Source organism: Peromyscus maniculatus, chromosome 23, assembly GCF_049852395.1.
Source record: "Peromyscus maniculatus bairdii isolate BWxNUB_F1_BW_parent chromosome 23, HU_Pman_BW_mat_3.1, whole genome shotgun sequence".
NCBI classification, from domain to species: domain Eukaryota; kingdom Metazoa; phylum Chordata; class Mammalia; order Rodentia; family Cricetidae; genus Peromyscus; species Peromyscus maniculatus.
In genome coordinates this window covers 4034300-4041716 of record NC_134874.1, presented here as the reverse complement: position 1 = coordinate 4041716, position 7417 = coordinate 4034300, and the positions used below count along the sequence as shown (strand labels likewise).

The 7417-nt window shown below is 46.0% G+C and overlaps 1 long non-coding RNA gene across 1 annotated transcript in view; it reads right to left on the bottom strand.

Annotated features, from left to right (window-relative positions):
• Positions 1-307: 307 nt before the first annotated feature.
• The window catches only part of LOC143270619 (uncharacterized), a 155378-nt gene continuing 148268 nt past the window's right edge, over positions 308-7417 (bottom strand). Inside the window, exon 3 of the long non-coding RNA XR_013047845.1 lies at positions 308-611. This is a non-coding gene — a long non-coding RNA (uncharacterized LOC143270619). The remainder of the gene's footprint in view (positions 612-7417) is intronic.

The window sequence follows — 7417 nt, the reverse complement described above, 5'->3', positions numbered from 1 at the left end:
GGAGGGTGGAGGGGAGTCTTCTGGGCTCCATTCCTAGAGGCACAAACAAGGCTGCTCACTGTGACCGCTCGCCTCGCAGGTGTCAGGTGCAGGAGGATGTGGCTTCATGGTCCCCACACAGAAAGCACGAACTGGAATCCACTCGGCAGTGTGTGCACCTCTAGAAAGCAAGTGTCCCTGCTCAGTGGACCTCAATAGGGCTGAACGGCTGCTGTCTCCCGCCACATGAGCTGGCTGGGGTGGATCTGGGTGGAAGGTGCGGCGAGCTCCTCGGCCAGCGAGGAAGAACGACCACCACTCGAGGATTCTTCTCAGATCACACTTTATTGGAGCGCCTCTTGATTAAGGGAGAGCTGGAGGTGAGGGGCCCTAAGAACTAAATTGCAGCTGCTTATATGAGGATTCAAGCACACGGGTCAGTCCGTGATTGGATCCCGCCAGAATGCGAGCACGGGGAGCCACGGGATAGGCTGAGGACATGGAGTCAATTACCATACTCGCGCATGCGTGGACCTTAGGACACGTAGTCCTAGGAGCATAGCCAATTATGGAGTTGTTTACAGCTGGGCTACCAGGAAGTCACACCATCTTAGAATGGCGGCTCCCTACATCTCCCCCCTCTTTATTAATTAAGCAGCAGGAGAGAATATAGGTCTGATTTCTGCAACACAAGTATTTCATCCAATCAGGTCCCCACCTCATGATGTGTCGACCGATCAAAGATGAATAACACAGCCATTTCACCCAATCAGGTCCCCACCTCATGATGTGTTGACCGATCGAAGGTGAGTAACTGTGATAATTGTCCACATACCTTCCCAAGTGCAATGGACTAACCAGTCCTAAGGGTGCAAAGGCTATGTGACTCCATATGCAGTCAGACTTGCTCTCCTTGAAGGAAGGAAAATGTCCTACACTTCAAGTGCAGTGCACGAGCCTGGCATCCTGTGCTCAATACAAGTAATATGTGAAAGCTGTCCACATACCTTCCCGAGTGCAATGGACTGCCAGTCCCAGGGGTGCAAAGGCTATGTGGATGATTATGTGCTCTTTAAGGCAGAAAGCCAGATCTGAGGGGAGGAGCCACACTCCAAAGCGGCTAATGCTTGAGTGATAATGACCTTGTCCTTTTTTGTACGTGCTCGCAAACGGCAGACCAACCACAGACAAAACACGCATCCTCCAAGGCAGCATGCCAAAAATAAATTCTATCTCCCTTAAACCATCCATACCTAGCCTTAGTCAGGGGGATACTGATCTAACTGGAAACATAAAGATCCTCTCTCGGGAAAGATATGGCTTTCTCCTAAGGTCGCTTGTACCATATCCAAATTTAACAAAAAAGGAAGATTAATTGCGCTATTGAAAGTAAAAAATCTGGGAAAAACTTTTGCATTATGTTGTATCGGCATCAGCTTCGGGAACACAGACAGTATCCCCCATCTCTGTTCCATCATCCCTGGCTGCAGGCTCAGCAGAAGCCTCAGCAGGCCCAACCACGGAGGCATTTTTGATGATTCGCGTCAATCGACTCGGTACCCAAATTGGATCCTCCTTGTCCTGTGGAAGAACACAAACAGCTCCCCTGGATCTCACTATTATGGGATCCGGTCCATGCCATTTGTTATTTAATACATTTTTCCACATCACTTTTTCTTCCTGACAAGGAGGTACCACAGTGTATCTGTCAGCCGCTGAATCGCCAGCATCATTCAAGATTAAAAAATTAAGAGTGCGAGAGATATTTTCTCTCTGGGGGAAGCATGCTCTGCTATCCCCCGTTTTTGTTTTTGAATCAGTTCTTTAATATTTTTGTTGACTCTTTCAACAACGCCTTAGCCCTGAGGATTATAGGGCAGGCCTAACGTGTGCGCTACTTGAAGTTGCGCACAGAAGGCACGGAATCCGCGAGATGTGTACGCGGGGCCATTGTCTGTTTTTATACGCTGAGGCTTTCCCCAGGCTGCCCATGCTTCTAGGCAATGAGTCTTGACATGAGTTAACTTTTCTCCCGTTAAGGGTGTGGCATGAATGACTCCAGAATAAGTGTCAACGGATACATGAAGATATTTTAACTTTCCAAATTCAGGAATATGAGTAACATCCATTTGTCATAATGCATTCGGTTTGAGTCCTTTACGATTCACACCCACATGAGGTGGATGGAGGAAAGTGACATAGGAAGAACAGGATTTTACAATATCTCTTGCCAGATGTCTGGGAATGGAAAATTTCTGTCTTAACGTGTTTGCTGGCACATGATAAAGTTTATGGAATTCTCTAGCAGACTCTACGGGATCCGTCACCACCAAGGCCAAGGATCGAGTAGCACGATCAACCAGATCATTAGCCTGGGACATAGGCCCTGGGAGCAAGGTATGAGCTCGAATGTGCCCAATGAAGAATGGATGCTCCCTCTGCAATATACAAGTCTGTATCTGGTGAAGGATGTTAGACACCGTGCTAGTATGCTTAATAGATGCTGCTACCTCAAGGGAAGCAACTGCATTCACCACATACTGCGAGTCTGAAAACAAATTAAAAGGTTCTGGGAATCTTTTAAAGACTTCCAAGACAGTCTGGCACTCAGTAATTTGCGGGGCATCAGGCCGAAAATGAAAAATAACAGGTTTTTGCCCTTGAACGACAAAAGCACCTTTACTAGTCTTAGATCCATCAGTAAATATTGTTAATGCAGAAATTATTGGCACCTTGGAGGTGATCTTTGGAAAATAAACCACATTGTTCTTAACAAAAGTAATCAACTCATGTTTTGAGAAATGGTTATCAATAACATTAGGGAAGGCACAAGTAAGTATTGCCCAATCATCTACTGTACCAGCCAAAATTTTCACTTGATCCTTTGTATAAGGAATAACTAATTTATCAGGCATTTTGGAAAAATGTGTTAAGCTATATTTCAGACCAGTCAATGCCTGAGTAGCAACCAAGGTAGGATAATGCTGGATAGCTTTTGCACCCAAGGAATTACCATGCAGCCACCATAAAGGGCCATCTTGCCACAGCACACCTGTAGGATAATTTTTCGTCTGTAATAGACACAGAAGCAAAGGCTGAGCAGGGTCAAACCTGCACAATTGAGCCTTCATCATAGCCTTCTCCATCTTTTCCAGAGCTGCCTTAGCCATGGGAGTTAATTCCCTTGGAGAGTTTATATCTGGATTACCTTCTAAGACTGTATATAGTGGTAATAATTCTGCTCGAGTGACATGTAAATATCCTCAAACCCAGTTAATATCTCCCAGCAGCTGCTGAAAATCATTAAGTGTCTTTAAGTGGCTGGTTCGAATAGAAACCTTTTGAGGTGCTATGGTCAAGGGATGGATAATTGCCCCCAGGAACTTTACCACCGTAGATTGCTGAATCTTATCTGGAGCAACAAACAGTCCCTTCTTCTCTAAGGTGGTAATGGTCGCCTGAAACGCCTTTTCAAGAATTTGTTGTGAGGAGGTGGCCAACAAAATGTCATCCATATAATGATGATCCTCAGCATAGGAAACTGTTCCCTAATAGGTTGTAGGGCCATGTCAACATATAACTGACACATAGTGGGGCTATTAGCCATTCCTTGGGGGAGGACCCTCCATTGGAAACGCTCATCAGGTTGCTCATGATTGACAGATGGTAAGGTAAATGCGAATCTCTATCATTAAGATGTAACGGAATAGAGAAGAAACAATCCTTAATATCTAATACCATAATGGGCCATGCCCGGGGAAGGGCGGACAACAGAGGTAGTCCCCTCTGTATGGCTCCCATAACTTTCATTTGATTATTCACTGCTCTTAAATCATGTAGTAACCTCCACTTTTCTGATTTCTTCTTGATTACAAATATAGGAGTATTCCCTGGGGATACAGAGGGCTCCACATGTCCTAATTGCAACTGTTCTAACACTGTTTTGCTGCTCCTAATTTTTTTTTGTGATAAGGGCCACTGAGGAACCCACACTGCCTTTTCCGTCAGCCATGGTATTAAGATTGCATCCTCAGTGGCCCCTAGAAAAAACCCAACCCCTTCCTATCTTTCTTAATAACGGGCTCTACAGGGACTTGTCTACCTTGTAAATGCTTTTCTAATCCTTTTGAGGGAACATATCCTTGCAGCTTCATGATATTTTTGCTTGCCTCTGAATAATCATTAGTTAACCTTAATTGTAATTGTTGCTGAATATCTCTGCCCCATAAATTAATGGGGATATATGCTACAAAAGGTTGAACAGTTCCTTGCTGATCCTCCGTCCTCCAAATCAACTCTTTTGCACTGATGGAGGGAGTATGAGCATAGCCTAGTCCCTGCAATGTTTGAGAGGAGCTCTGTAAAGGCCAATGCTTAGGCCAGGCACTGGACTGGATAATACTTCGGTCTGCACCTGTATCTAATAGTCCTGAGAATGCCTTTCCTTCTATCTCTAATTCCAGCATGGGTCTTTTGATCTAAATCCATGGATAAACATGCCAAATCTACTCCTGTGGAACCAAAACCACCATCTTTCCTCTCTTTGTCCTTGGACTGAAACCGCTCATGCATGGAGGGCAAGACAAGCAATTGAGCAATTCTATCTCCTGGAGCTATGGATATAATACCGTGGGGAGAATGGCACAGTCCTTTAATTACTCCTGTATAATCTGAATCTATAACCCCAGGAAATACAAACAATCCTCTCATGGTGGAGGAAGACCGTCCCAGTACTATTCCTACAGTTCCCTTTTCTAATGGTCCGGACATATCGGTTTCAATTGCTTGTACTCCCATCTTGTGAGTCAGTACCAGCCCGGTGGTGGCACGGATGTCCAACCCTGCGGAGCCTGGGGTTGCTCTCCTTGCTGAGGAGGGGGCCTCATGTTGGGACCCTGTATTGCCCCAAAAACTTTCGGGCCCTGGGGACGTGGGCCCCTCACCCCGTTTTTTGGCTCTTGGTCAGTAGACTGAGGGATGGGTCGACCATTGATGTCCTTGACCGACCTACATTCATTTGCCCCATGTTTTCCCTTTTTGCACTTAGGGCACAGGCCAGGCTGCCTCTGAGGTGCGGACAGGCGTTCCCTAGTCTTAGGGCATTGCCTCTTAAAGTGTCCCTTCTGGCCGCAGCTAAAACATCCCTCATTCTTGCTCATTCGTGCAGCTCGTGTGGCCGCGAGAACTGCCGCTGCTAGGCCAGCATTACTTAACGGTCCCCCAATTTTCCGACAGGCTTTTAGCCAAGCTTCCAATCCCTTTCCTTTCCACGGGGTAATAGCTCTTTGACATTTTTTAGTGCTTTGTTCATACACTAGTTGTTGAACCAGAGGCATAGCTGTTTCTACATCACCAAATATCTTTCCTGCTGCCTCCATCATTCTAGCTACAAAATCTGAAAAAGGTTCATTAGGTCCCTGAATGATCTTAGTCAAATTCCCTGATACTTCTCCTTTATTTGGTAATGATTTCCAAGCCTTAGAATAAATCTCATTTATTTGTTGATAAACCTCAATAGGATATGCCGTCTGATTCACAGTCCATTGTCCTTGACCCAGTAGCATGTCAGCCGTCCACTGTGGTCGATTATTCTGGAGGTTAATTCTAGCTTGTGCCTGGGCTCTATCTGTAACTATAGATTTGAAGTCCAGATACTGTCCTGTTGTTAAACATGCTCTAGCTATTTCAAACCAATCTGCTGGGGTCATAGCCTGAGTAGTGAGCCTAGTCAATAATGTTAAGGTATAACTGGCTGTTACTCCATAAGCTCGAGCAGCCTCTACCAGATCTTTTAATTGATTATAAGGCACAGGTTCATGATATCTATTGTTTGATTGCGGATCTTCAAAAACTGGAAACTCTGATGCTAGCCGTGCCCAGGTGTCCCTCCTGATAAAATGACAACCTCCACCTGTTCGCAGATACGAAGGTGATGCCGGGGGTGGATGTGGTCCCGAAGGCGCCGTTGGTTCCACATTCACCCCAGCAGAAACATTATAAGGAGGGGGCCGCCGCCGCCCATATCTCTCTTCCTCATATTTAGGGGCGGCTTCCTCTAAATTTTTCTCCTCATCTGAATCTAATTCATTATCAGATAAATCAAGTTTTGCAAATTCCCCTAATACTGGATACAAAGGGTTCCCTTTCTTTTCTGAATTTTCTTTCTTCTCTGGTTTATTTTCTTTAATTTCCTTTTCTTTATTCTTTTCTTTGTTCTTTTTAGGCCTACTTAAGTTCTCTCCTTTAGAGTCTGACTCTGATAGACTATCCTGGTGCTTAATTAATGCCTTGCGTCCCTCTCTAATGATTTCTACATTACGTCCTTCCTTAAGACATGCATGTAAAAAACAGCAAAGAAGAACAACAATTGTCATAAGAATGAACACAAGAGCAAACACAAGCGGATTAATCCCAGCAATCAGCATACCTGGAGAACTTACCGACGTGGCCGCTCCGCGTGTTGAGTTCTGAATCCTCTTCGACCCCTCACCTGGTGTCCGAAGATTCCCGGGTTTCGGCACCAGTTGTGGGAGCTCCTCGGCCAGCGAGGAAGAACGACCACCACTCGAGGATTCTTCTCAGATCACACTTTATTGGAGCGCCTCTTGATTAAGGGAGAGCTGGAGGTGAGGGGCCCCGAGGACTAAATTGCAGCTGCTTATATGAGGATTCAAGTCAGTCCGTGATTGGATCCCGCCAGAATGTGAGCACGGGGAGCCAGGGGATAGGCTGAGGACATGGAGTCAATTACCATACTCGCGCATGCTCGGACCTCAGGACACGTAGTCCTAGGAGCATAGTCAAATATGGAGTTGTTTACAGCTGGGCTACCAGGAAGTCGGCGCCATCTTAGAATGGCGGCTCCCTACAGGAAGGGCACTTGCCGGGACAAAGAACAGCCATTGTTCTTTTCCACGTTGCCCACATCACAGCCCAGATTTGAGTCCCGCCGCCACCGCCATGGCAGCTTATCTGTCTATCAGGTGGGGTCAGCTTCGGGCCTCAGTGCTGGCTTCCAAAGGCGGCTGAAAGATCCTGTCACCTGACCATGAAGCCTTGGGTCTGTCTGTCTGTCTTTCTTTTTTGTTTTGTGTGTTTGCTTGCTTTATTTTTATTTATTTATTTTTTTTGGTTTTTCGAGACAGGGTTTCTCTGTGTAGCTTTGCGCCTTTCCTGGAGCTCACTTGGTAGTCCAGGCTGGCCTCGAACTCCCAGAGATCCGCCTGCCTCTGCCTCCCGAGTGCTGGGATTAAAGGCGTGCGCCACCACCGCCCGGCTGCTTGCTTTATTTTAAACACTTTTATTTCATTTATTTATTTTGTGTGTGAATATATGCATACACATTCATGCCATGAGGGGTGTGTGTGTGTGTGTGTGTGTGTTTGAGAGAGAGAGAGACAGACAGACAGACAGCGAACAACTTTCAGGAGTCAGTTCT